The sequence below is a fragment of the Ranitomeya variabilis genome, chromosome 1 (assembly GCF_051348905.1).
Source record: "Ranitomeya variabilis isolate aRanVar5 chromosome 1, aRanVar5.hap1, whole genome shotgun sequence".
NCBI classification, from domain to species: Eukaryota; Metazoa; Chordata; class Amphibia; order Anura; family Dendrobatidae; genus Ranitomeya; species Ranitomeya variabilis.
The window spans coordinates 120110742-120124090 of record NC_135232.1 but is presented as its reverse complement, the minus strand read 5'-3'; the positions used below and the strand labels follow the sequence as shown (position 1 = coordinate 120124090).

General features: G+C 41.6%; 1 protein-coding gene across 3 annotated transcripts in view; it reads right to left on the bottom strand.

Annotated features, from left to right (window-relative positions):
• Window positions 1-946: 946 nt before the first annotated feature.
• Window positions 947-13349, bottom strand: part of ATG10 (autophagy related 10) — a 267809-nt gene continuing 255406 nt past the window's right edge. For all 3 annotated transcript variants that reach the window (XM_077288565.1, XM_077288573.1, XM_077288557.1), the window contains one exon: window positions 947-3925. The gene's annotated coding sequence lies outside the window, so the exon portion shown is untranslated. The remainder of the gene's footprint in view (window positions 3926-13349) is intronic.

Sequence of the window (13349 nt, the reverse complement as noted above, 5' to 3'; positions counted from 1 at the left end):
CAACCCTAATCCCAACCCTAACCCCAACACACCACTAACCCTAGTCCCAACCCTAACCCTAATGCTAAGCCTAAACGCTAATGTTAACCCTAATGCTAACCCCTTACCCAACTCTAACCCTAATGGAAAAATGGAAATAAATATATATTTTTCATTTTATTATTTTTCCCTAACTAAGGGGGTGACAAAAGGGGCCTTTGTTTACTATTTTTTTTATTTTGATCACTGTGATAGGGTCTATCACAGTGATCAAAATGACCCAATAGGAAAAATTTCCTATTGTAGCCAGCCAGCAGATCTCAATGGCGCACTGCGCATGTGCCCCTCATTTTCTCCTGGAAGAAGACTCCGGTGGCCTGGGGGACATCATGAGGGGATGGCAGAGACTCCAGAGGTACAGAGGGGGTGATCCGGGGACCCTATTTCTCTCTCCTCTGATGTGCGATCACATCAGAGGAGAAAGAAATTAAATGGAAAATCAGACTTTTTTTTGTGGTCGCCGTTATACCGCTAATGACAGTGATTGCAACACTGGGGTCTGAAAAATCAACCTAAATCATGTTCTCTGGGGTCTCAGCTACCCCCGGCAGCTGAGACCCCAGAGAAATTCCGACTCTGAGGGGCGCTATAACCTTAAACTTCAGCGCTGTTAAAAAGTGGCGCTGTGGTTTAAGTACCCTTAACTGCCGCCGTTAAAAGGCGTATCGGCAGTCGTTAAGGGGTTAATTAAGCGGCTTCACAGCTCTGTACCCTGCCATTTTACATAAACATAGCATGGAGTGCACACTCCTATCTTGTCATGACAAATGGTACATGAAAGAAAAAGAAAGGAGGGGGGACATGAGGGACCTCAAGAATTTTTAATATTTTCTATGACACTGCCCCATCTGCCAGGTAACCCCTCCCTCTTCCCACTTTCAAAGTCCACTAGTCCTATTATCTGTTATAAAGGTCCCATTTAAGAGAACTGCAATGGACCTAGTCGGTCCCCTAGTTAAGTCTGCATGGGGACATCACTACATCCTGGTGATTACGGACTATGCAACTCGGTACCCATAGGCTGTACCCCTCTGGAACTCATCTGCCAAGTGTATAGCCCAAAAGCTTGTCCATATTTGTTCTAGGAGCAGCCTGCCAAAGGAGATCTTGACAGACCAAGGGGCATACTTCATGAGCAAGGTGACGAAGAAGCTGTGTAAGGTCCTCTAGATTGCCCAGCTGCGAACCTCAGTCTACCATCCACACACAGTCGGCCTAGTGGAGCACTTCAATAAGACCTTAAAAGCCACACTCAATAAGCTCATTGAGAAGGCCGGTCATTGAGATTAACTGGGGCTATCCACTTCTGTTTCTGCTCTTCTCTGTTAGAGAAGTTCCTCAAGCCAGAAATTTCTCCCGGTGTACTGCGGTGAACTCACCTCTACACTGTGAGAATTTTTCTCACTGTGCTAGCAGTGATCTCACCGAGGTACACGCAGCTCAGGGGCCCGGCTGGGAATGTAGCCTCAGTGACCAGTGGTAATCTCGATGATGTCACCGCTGGTCATTTATGCTGCTCATACCTCAGTGGTTCTTAGCTTGGACGATCACATCTTGGCACTGTCCAGGTTGAAAACTGTTGATCCCCAGACATGGATTACAGCGTGGGACAGAACGACAGACAGGTAAGGGATATTATTGTTTTTTTATTTTTGTTTTATTACAGGAGACAAGGGCTTCAATAGAACGGGCGTTAGTTGAGTATAACTATGTTATTTTTAATTAAAAAAGTCAAAGTGTGTTTTTTATTTCAAATAAAAGACTTTATTCTTGCTGTGTCTTTATTTACAATATTACTAAGCCATGGGCAGAAGGTGTAGGCTGATGGGGAAGTAGTCCCATCAGCCGACGTCAGTGACAGGAGGTTTTTATCTCCAATCACAACTGCGGTCTCATGCTGTCATTTGACAGCGTGGGAAAAGTGGCTGTCTGACCGGCGGTAAGGATTTTACCGCCAATCAGAGGCAGTGGTTGCCACTCTGTCATGCACATGACAACACAAGAAATACCCAGTGTTTGGGGAGACAAACCCAAACAGTAACACGGACTTCCTGGCGAAGTCCGTGTTCTGAGTCCGTGCCGAACAGTATGTGTTTGGTACGGACCCCAAACTTTACTGTTCGGGCTCGCTCATCTCTAAGTGCCATGTGACGTGTAATGGTGGCCCCGGAATATTGCACCTGCGCCCTGCAAAAGCTCTTCTGCTCACTGATACTTCCATGGCAGTAACCTCCAGCGTGCACGGCAATAAGGTGCTCTCCCCACCATGCATACATGGGTGCCAGGGGCATCAGAAATTGTATGGTTCCTATCTAAGCAGGGAGAAGGAAGTGGTAAGAGCACCTTATCTCCGTGCACGCCAATGCCTGCACAGAAGAAAGATTAAACCAATGCCCACAGAAAGGTGGAATAGGTACATATAATCGTGCTATTGCAGGGTGCGGGATTCCAGGGCCACCATTACACATCACGTAGCACCGTGACACTGATGGGAGAGAGATAATGAAGACAGGAGGCAGAGATTTCTTCCAGACATCGCAAGCCCCAGATCCTGGAAGAAATCATTAGCATACATTCTCAACAACACCGCAAATATTAGGCATACAGGTAGGACTTAACATTTCTATCACCTGTAGGCCCATATTAATAGGTTATATATATCCTATGGGGTGACAGATTCCCTTTAAAGATATAGAGCTCTTATGCAGAATTGGTAAGCCACACCTTTCCAAAATTAGGTGAAAGAGAAAGGGTCTGTTCCAATCAAAATGTCAGGTTGACTCCAACTAACTGCTATTTCAGAGATGCTCATCTTCTTCTAGGTTGGCGTTTGTACTGAAGATTGCTCCTGAGTAATATTCTGATCTACTGCCTTATCATCGAAGGCCAAATTGCCATAGTGGTCTTGTAATATAAATAGAGATGACCAGGATGAAGAATTGATTTCACTACAAACCATTGTTTTTACATGTTATGACCAAACGGTTCTTTATTGTTTTATTCATGATCCTCTCATATTTTTTCTCATCAAAAACAATTTCAACTAAAGAATGGAATATGTATGGAATATCTTAAGAGAGGAAAAAAAGACGTGATGCTATCTCAGCGTTGTAAGTTTATGTCAAGTTATAAAAGGTGAGCTCTATAAGGAAACCTGCTCACCTGATACAGCTGTGCTAACTGAGCTAATTGCAGCTATTCCGAGAGAGACAGTGGAAACCGCTTCCAGGAGTTTCCCACAGTGAAAGAATCAGAAATGGCGACAAGGTTCAGCCAAGCTGTTTCTGGTTGTTGCATATGGAGCGACTCCGCAAGCAATCAAAAAGACACCGACCTTGATTCAATAGTGGCAACAGAAGACAGTGCTGATCCAGGTCTCCATTTCTGATTCTTCAACTGAAGAAAATGTCAGTTTTACCCAAGCTCGTGAGACAGATGGTGGAGACTTCATATGTATTTCACTTCTAAGAAATGTAAAACTAACAAATATTTCTATACCAAAACGTCTAGAAATGTTCAGCTTTTTCATTCATTCCTTTGGCTTTAATTTGTAAATATTTTATTAACCAATCATGACAAATAAAATTCAATTTAATATGTCTGCTTGACCTGGTAGCCTTCATGAGAACATCCGATCCACCTCATTTGGGTTCTAGCCTTTGTCACTAGGTATTCTGCGATTGGCCAAGCTGTATCAGTCACACATTAGGATTTGTTAGTCACGGTCCATCAACATACAGCAGAGTGACAAATCGAGCTTGAGGTAAAGTATGATCTGGGCATCTGAGATGACAGTATTCTTCAGTCTAACATTTGATTTCCCTGGAGTTGATCAAAGGCAAAGATGGATGAGCAGGTTTTCAAACTCCCAATTTGGCCTGCGATCCTAAAATGAACAATGGGGTGATGTTAGGATATGTACAAAATGTACAGAAACAAACTGGTAAAATGTGAATGCAGCCTTAAAATACCAATATAAGAAAACATTGGCAATGTCTGTTATTCAGCAATGGTAAACAATATCCAAAGGAAATTAGATTATTAATTCCAAATGTTCTGGCAAGAAACAGAACTGGGCTTTGCCAAGACAACTTTGGCAAACGGCACTGAATCCCCACGAATAGAAAGGAGCTTAATAGCTTAATGTAATATGGTGTGTTTATAGCAAGTAAAGAATAGGAGTCAAGACGTAAGGCTGGATTACAGGGCCAGAGATAAATACAATTTTTAAAAGAGTTCGACACAAATTATTGTCTGTAAGAAACTACATTGTTTTCTGATTACACGCCCAAGTTAAACATATACTACAATCTGTAATAGGCATTAAGAAGAAATGGAATGAAATCTATTAGTTGGCAGCTAGATTAGGTTTTATAGTTGTGAACAACAAACGAAACAGCGCCCTTACGTGACAAATAAACATGATAGGTAATATAAAACTGTCTTTCATTTCTAAAAAGATGAGGTATTGGTAAAATAGATCCGAAAACAAAATATTATTTAAATATACTTTATTTAAAAAAAAGAATGGGGTTACTTACAGAATTTACACCCTACTTTTACAAAGGGGCGGAGGAGAGCTATTCTATATGTAGAAGTATGACGACGCACAGTGGGATGGAAGGGGAAGGGTAGCTCTCCCACTAGGGAGAGATTAAAGGGGGGCATCCCTGACATTCGCCCTGTGCAACCTCGAGCTCCCTATAATCCCTAGACTGGTTACTTCACCCTGTGCAGCGATCGCGTTCCTATCCCTATCTTACCTTGAGACCGACCTTGACTAGTGCGTTATACAGCAGGAACACAATGGAAACAAACAAGGATAACAGAAACAGCAATCACACAAAAAGCTCCCAGACTACTGAAAAGGGAAAGGGGAAGGAAATGGTGAGGCAAACCAAATAGGAGATAAGGCAAGGAAAGGCACTTCCACAAACTTTCAGGCAGATATTTCCAGAGAAGACCTCTTTTCAAGATCTCACACCTCCAGCCCCAAACCAGTTATGGCAAACTCTCACTGGCAACAGCTAAAGCTAACAGGTGAGTATTTATAGGGGAGTGGAAAACTACAAAGAGCTGAGATAACTCAGGATGGACAGCTCTAGGAAATAAACAGTACTGTTTAACCCTGCGACAAAGAAATGAAAGCACAAAACACGATTGGAGCGGGCACCATCCACTTTAAATAGAAAGGGGGATCTCCAGATGCATTTAAATGTAAACAGACCAAAAAAGAAGAAAAGTAAATGCATCAAAAATTGGGATCACCACACTAATGATTTTGATACAAATATAACAATTTTTATTGTAAACACCACACAAAAACCATGTTAAAAACCCTCAAACAGGGTATAGGATTAGGTTCCAAATAAACATGAGTTAAATACTCAGAGACACTACACAGTCCAATCCAATAGTGCATAGATCAAATAAACCAAGTGTTAGAATAATAATAATCAGTATACGCATGCTGTTATCCAATTGAAATGGTAGTAAATAACAGCAAGACTCTTTGGAGTGACAAGTTATACACACACTTAGCACAATTGACTAAGGCTAGGTTCACATTGCATTAATGGGTTAACGCTAACGGACTGCGTTGCATGGCGAAATTGTCGCAATTAACGCCATGCAACGGGTCCGTTAGCGCACCCATTGACGGCAATGTGATTCTGATCTCTAACGCATCGCTAGCGCATGCCATTTTCAGCACGCGCTAGCGATGTGCCGTTATTTTCTGACGGACCTCGGACGCTGCTTGCAGGGGATCTGCGCTAGCAGAATCGGCAAACGCGATCCCTATAGATACATTGCGTTAGCGCAATCCACTAGCGCTATGCGCTTAACGGATTGCCCTAACGCAATGTGAACCTAGCCTTACCTATAACCATACAGGTAAGCAAGGAAAAGCCTAAATATCAATAGAGCACGAAGGGCTCCAGTGCTCAGAGAGTGGAAACTCTCAGAAGGCTTTACCGAAAGGTCTCAACACTGGCGCAGTCTGCCATGCTATTGATTCAGGGGTGACTCACTAAGGCAAGGTTCACATTGCGTTAATAGCAGCCCGTTCAACACATGCGTTAACGGGCTGCTGTTAACGCAAGTGCCGATATGTCATCGTGCTAGCGCCGATATGTCATCGCGCTAACGCAGATAGAGCATCTGCTAGCTCTATCTGCGCTAGCAGTGACGGACCCGGAAACGCTGCAGCCCGCGTCCCAGGGTCCGTCACTCAATGACGGCACATCGCTAGCGCACGCCCATTGTGGGTGTGCGCTAGCGATGCGTCCAAAATAGGACTTAATGGTGGCGTTAACGAACTACGTTACACCGCGTTATGCCGCAGTGTAATGTAGTCCGTCTAACGGACGCCTATAACGCAATGTGAACCCAGCCTTAGCAGCATTGGGGTAAGATACGGGGACTTTCGGATATATGCACTATTGGATTGGACTGTGTAGTGTCTTTAAGTATTTAGTATTTAACTCATGTTTATTTGGATCCTAATCCTCTACCCTGTTTGTTTGTTTTTTTTTATGTTTTTAACATGGTTTTTGTGTGGCGTTTACAAAAAAAAATTGATATATTTGTATCAAAATCATTAGTGTGGTGATCCCAATTTTTGTTGCATTTGATTTTCTTCTTTTTTGGTCTGTATAGAATAAATGAAATCTGCACAGCTGAACCCTTGCAACACCAGAACACAGGAAGTCTGCATAGCTAACTAGAAGGCAAAGCAGATCCATCCAGTGCAGGGGCACGTGCAGCCAGACGCCGCAATCTTCTGAACCTTGAACTAGAGGAGACCACTGTGACAATATCCCCCCTCCCAAGAGGGGACTCCGGTCCCTATGCATAAGGTTTATCAGAATGTGAAGCATGAAAGAACCAAACCAACTTGGTCACAAGAACATAAGACGCTGGTACCCACATTCTCTCTTCCAGACCGTTACCCTTCCAATGCACCAAATACTGAAGTGACCGACATACAAATAAGGAATCAATAATCTTGGCTATGTGAAACTCCAGATTCCCATTAACGATGCCCGAGGAAGGGGGGCGATGGAGCAGGTTCTGAGGATGCAATATATTTCTTGAGAAGTGACCAGTGAAACACATTATGGATTTTGAAAGTAGGTGGCAAAGCAAGGCAAAATGCTACTGGGTTGACTACGTCAACTATCATAAGGGGCGATGAGCCAGGGTCCCAGTTTCCAAGAGGGAACTTTAAACTTAACGTCCTTAGTAAACAGCCACCCCAAATCATCAACACACAGGTCTGGACCAGACAAGCATTTCCGATCAGCCATATGCTTATATTTGGAGCCCATCATCCACAAACTATTGAGACCCTCCAGCCACGAAGAGGTAATAGATGAAGAAAACTGCTCCTCCCCAGTAACTCCTAAAGAATGATTTCTATTAAAAGTGGAGAATTGTGGATGAAAACCATATGCACCGAAGAACGGGGACTTGCCGGTAGATTCATTACGACAATAATTTACTGCGAACTCTGCTAAAGCTAAATAAGACACTCAATCCTCCTGATTTTCGGAAACAAAACATCTCATATGTCTCAAGATTCTGATTTACCCTTCAGTCTGCCCATTAGACTGTGTATGGAAGGCGGATGAAAATGAGAGATGAATTCCTAAATGAGCACAAAATGCCTTCCAAAATGTTATATAAATTGGGTCCCTTGATCAGAAACAATATCAGATGGGAGTCCCATGAAGTCACACAATCTCATTAATGAAAACTTGTGCTAAAGTTTTAGCATTCAGAAATGCAGGTAACGCAATAAAATGAGCCATTTTGCTAAATCTATCTACAACCACTAATATTACCATTTTATCTGTGGACATGTGCAGATCAGTAATGAAATCCACTGACAGGTAAGTCCACGGTCTACAAGGAATGGACAAAGGTTGCAGGACAGCCGAGTATGGGTTTTTTTTGAACGTGCACAAGACGAGACATAATTCTGGATATCCTGATGCAATCTTGACCACCAGAAACGACGAGAGTAAATCAGTGGTAGTTTTACTACAAGAATGTCCAGCAAGAGCCGAATCATGTTCACTTAATAATATGAGTCGGAGTTTCAAAGGAACAAACAATTTACCTGGAGGACAAACATCAGGGGCGTCCAAGGGGGCTCCTATAATTTCCTTCTCTATATCAGAACATGATGCAAAAATGAAGACTCTTCTACACACCACTATTTACCTCAGAAAACAACAAGACAATGCACCCCCTTTGATGTTTCTAACCCCCGGATGATTAGCCACAAAAAGGTTAAACCTGGTGACCAACATAGACCATTTGTCTAGGAGTAAGTCGTTTCAGATTCCTGATACAGTAAATGTTATGATCAGTGATGACCATGACTGGGTGTACCGTTCCCTCCAAAAAATGATGGCATTCCTCAAAAGCCAACTTTATTGCCAAAAGTTCCCTATTGCCAATATCATAATTCCTTTTGGTAGGTGACACATTTTTTTTTAGATAAAAAGGCACATGGCAACCATTTACTTGGAGACGCACAATATGACAATACAGCCCCTACTATCACAATGAATGATTGGGTACCATCAGGCTGAACTGGACAAAAAAGCTAAACTTTTCTTTACAGACGTAAACGCTTCACGAGCCAGTCTAGAACATCTTGAAAAGTATGACCCTTTTCCAGTCATATCCGTTAGTTGTTTAGACCTTACCAAAAAGTTCCTGATGAACTTGCAGTAGTAGTTGGCGAAACTGAGAAACCACTGTAAAGCCTTCAAATTTTCAGGAAAATCAAAATCCAGGACTGCCCAGACGTTTGCAAGATCCATACGAAAACAGGTGGACTTGACAGAGTTTGTTATCCCTAAGTACTTGTAACACCTGACTAACATGTACAGAGTGTAACTCATGATAAGGAAAATAAATTAAAATGTCATCTAAATAGACTACTACAAATCTACCAGCCAAATGTCATAAAATATAATTTACACAATGTTGAAAATGGCATGACGAGGTTTTCATAATGCCCCTCAGAGATACAGAAGACCATCTTTCACTCATCTCCCTCCCTAATATGTATACATTATGAGATGAGAGGGAGCTGGAGAACGTGACAGGTAACGGAACGGAGACCTGTGATTTGTATGTACGGGAGGTCAGGGTGTGCAAGAGACTTTTACCTCAGCCACGACTACCACCCTGTCCCTCCCTCACAAATGGTTAACCTGTTGCAGATCCCCAAAAAAGAACAATTTCAAAATGACACACCTGTTTCTTCTCCATAAATAAAGGGATAATTTTTAGATGACCTGTAAAATAGCTATCACTGCTTCATTTATCAAAGAGCAATGCTCTTCATACTCCACAAAAAAACATAATTTTTGCACCACCACTTGAGAAAAAACATCAGCTTCTTCTTTTTGCACCATTTGTGTATAAACATAAGCAAGACAGGCATCTACCTCCAGAAAATTATTATTTTTGGACTGGTTTTACATTTTAAGTAGCCTGCAAAATTTGTAATTACAGCGTTAATACTATGATTAAGGGCGGTTGTTACGCTTGAAATACGTAAGATTTTTTAAAATAATTTCAACAACTTTTTTCTTCTTATAATTTGAATGGATTTCTAAGAAAAATGAAATAATTTTTTACAGACGGAAGGTTGTGCTGGATGTCTTTTCTTCTCCTGGATTCAATATACTCCTAGGAGTCCTCAGATTGTTATACACATCTTTTCCGGGCAATTAAAAGCTTTGCAGTATTGAGATTTGCTGCAAATGTATTCGTTGCATGACAAATTTTTTAGGAAATTGGAGTTTGAAAAGATTCAACATATCTAATATTAACCTTTGGACAAGCTGGACATGCAAGAAAATAGGTGAATCTGTGTCCATCATATAAACAGATAAGATTTTTATCCCCTAGGAATACGGTTGCTGCACTTTACCTCCAAAATGCAATAATAAGCAATCAAAACTTTGGAAGTACCCCAAATGGTACCAATAAAAACCACAGCTCAGAGCATAGAAACAAGCCCTAACACAGCTCTATGTACAGAAAAAATGGGTCTCGGACTATGGCAACACAAACAATTTATTTATTTTATTTTTTACAAAGTCCAGAATTTTTTTTTTAAATTTAAGTTTGATATTGCTGTACCCATACTGACCTAGAGAATAATTTTGTCAGGTAACTGAACACCATAAAAACAAAAACAAGAAAACTATAGCACAATTGGCTTAGTGGTTAGCACTGTTGCATTACAGTGCTGGGGTCCTGGGTTCAAATCCCACCAAGAACAACAAAATAGTGGCGGGTTATTTCATAATTTTGCCCCATGTACAATTTTTTTTTCCATTTTTCAGTGCATTATATGTTAAAATGAATGGCATCATTCAAAACTACAGGTACATCCCATCCCACAAAACCAGAGTTTAGTTGCTATAGACAACGTTTTTCTATTAGGCATTTCTGATAAATCAGCCGCATTGTGTCATGAGTTTGGTGTAGAAGAATTTGATTGGCCTGCACAAAACCTATAAAACAAAGAAGCACTATATACATATATATATATATATATATACATATATATATATATATATATATATATATATATATATATACACACACACAGTATATATATATATATATATATATATATACACTCACCGGCCACTTTATTAGGTACACCTGTCCAACTTCTTGTTAACACTTAATTTCTAATCAGCCAATCACATGGCGGCAACTCAGTGCATTTAGGCATGTAGACATGGTCAAGACAATCTCCTGCAGTTCAAACCGAGCATCAGTATGGGGAAGAAAGGTGATTTGAGTGCCTTTGAACGTGGCATGGTTGTTGGTGCCAGAAGGGCTGGTCTGAGTATTTCAGAAACTGCTGATCTACTGGGATTTTCACGCACAACCATCTCTAGGGTTTACAGAGAATGGTCCGAATAAGAAAAAAAATCCAGTGAGCGGCAGTTCTGTGGGCGGAAATGCCTTGTTGATGCCAGAGGTCAGAGGAGAATGGGCAGACTGGTTCGAGCTGATAGAAAGGCAACAGTGACTCAAATCGCCACCCGTTACAACCAAGGTAGGCCTAAGAGCATCTCTGAACGCACAGTGCGTCGAACTTTGAGGCAGATGGGCTACAGCAGCAGAAGACCACACCGGGTACCACTCCTTTCAGCTAAGAACAGGAAACTGAGGCTACAATTTGTACAAGCTCATCGAAATTGGACAGTAGAAGATTGGAAAAACGTTGCTTGGTCTGATGAGTCTCGATTTCTGCTGCGACATTCGGATGGTAGGGTCAGAATTTGGCGTAATCAACATGAAAGCATGGATCCATCCTGCCTTGTATGGAGCATCTTTGGGATGTGCAGCCGACAAATCTGCGGCAACTGTGTGATGCCATCATGTCAATATGGACCAAAATCTCTGAGGAATGCTTCCAGCACCTTGTTGAATCTATGCCACGAAGAATTGAGGCAGTTCTGAAGGCAAAAGGGGGTCCAACCCGTTACTAGCATGGTGTACCTAATAAAGTGGCCGGTGAGTGTATATATATATATATATATACACAGTACAGACCAAAAGTTTGGACACACCTTCTCATTTAAAGATTTTTCTGTATTTTCATGACTATGAAAGTTGTACATTCACACTGAAGGCATCAATACTATGAATTAACACATGTGGAATTATATACTTAACAAAAAAGTGTGAAACAACTGAAAATATGTCTTATATTCTAGGTTCTTCAAAGTAGCCACCTTTTGCTTTGATGACTGCTTTGCACACTCTTGGCATTCTCTTGATGAGCTTCAAGAGGTAGTCACCGGGAATGGTTTTCTCTTCACAGGTGTGCCCTGTCAGATTTAATAAGTGGGATTTCTTGCCTTATAAATAGGGTTGGGACCATCAGTTGTGTTGTGCAGAAGTCTGGTGGATACACAGCTGATAGTCCTACTGAATAGATTGTTAGAATTTGTATTATGGCAAGAAAAAAGCAGCTAAGTAAAGAAAAACGAGTGGCCATCATTACTTTAAGAAATGAAGGTCAGTCAGTCCGAAAAATTTGGCAAACTTTGAAAGTGTCCCCAAGTGCAGTGGCAAAAACCATCAAGCGCTACAAAGAAACTGGCTTACATGAGGACCGCCCCAGGAAAGGAAGACCAAGAGTCACCTCTGCTTCTGAGGATAAGTTTATCCGAGTCTCCAGCATCAGAAATCGCAGGTTAACAACAGCTCAGATTAGAGATCAGGTCAATGCCACACAGAGTTCTAGCAGCAGACACATCTCTACAACAACTGTTAAGAGGAGACTTTGTGCAGCAGGCCTTCATGGTAAAACAGCTGCTAGGAAACCACTGCTAAGGACAGGCAACAAGCAAAAGAGACTTGTTTGGGCTAAAGAACACAAGGAATGGACATTAAACCAGTGGAAATCTGTGCTTTGGTCTGATGAGTCCAAATTTGAGATCTTTGGTTCCAACCACCTTGTCTTTGTGAGACGCAGAAAAGGTGAACGGATGGACTCTACATGCCTGGTTCCCACCGTGAAGCATGGAGGAGGAGGTGTGATGGTATGGGGCTGCTTTGCTGGTGACACTGTTGGGGATTTATTCAAATTTGAAGGCATACTGAACCAGCATGACTACCACAGCATCTTGCAGCGGCATGCTATTCCATCCGGTTTATGTTTAGTTGGACCATCATTTATTTTTCAACAGGACAATGACCCCAAACACACCTCCAGCCTGTGTAAGGGCTATTTGACCAAGAAGGAGAGTGATGGGGTGCTACGCCAGATGACCTGGCCTCCACAGTCACCAGACCTGAACCCATTCGAGGTGGTTTGGGGTGAGCTGGACCGCAGAGTGAAGGCAAAAGAGCCAACAAGTGCTAAGCATCTCGAACTCCTTCAAGATTGTTGGAAGACCATTCCCGGTGACCTCTTGAAGCTCATCAAGAGAATGCCAAGAGTGTGCAAAGCAGTCATCAAAGCAAAAGGTGGCTACTTTGAAGAACCTAGAATATAAGACATAATTTCAGTTGTTTAACACTTTTTTGTTAAGTACAGTATATAATTCCACATGGGTTAATTCAGTTTTGATGCCTTCAGTGTGAATGTACAATTTTCATAGTCATGAAAATACAGAAAAATCTTTAAATGAGAAGGTGTGTCCAAACTTTTGGTCTGTACTGTATATATTCACATTTATGCAAATTTTCAACTGTGTTTCATAATACCCACAAAGTCAATGAGATTTCAGAAATCTCATGCATAGCTTGTT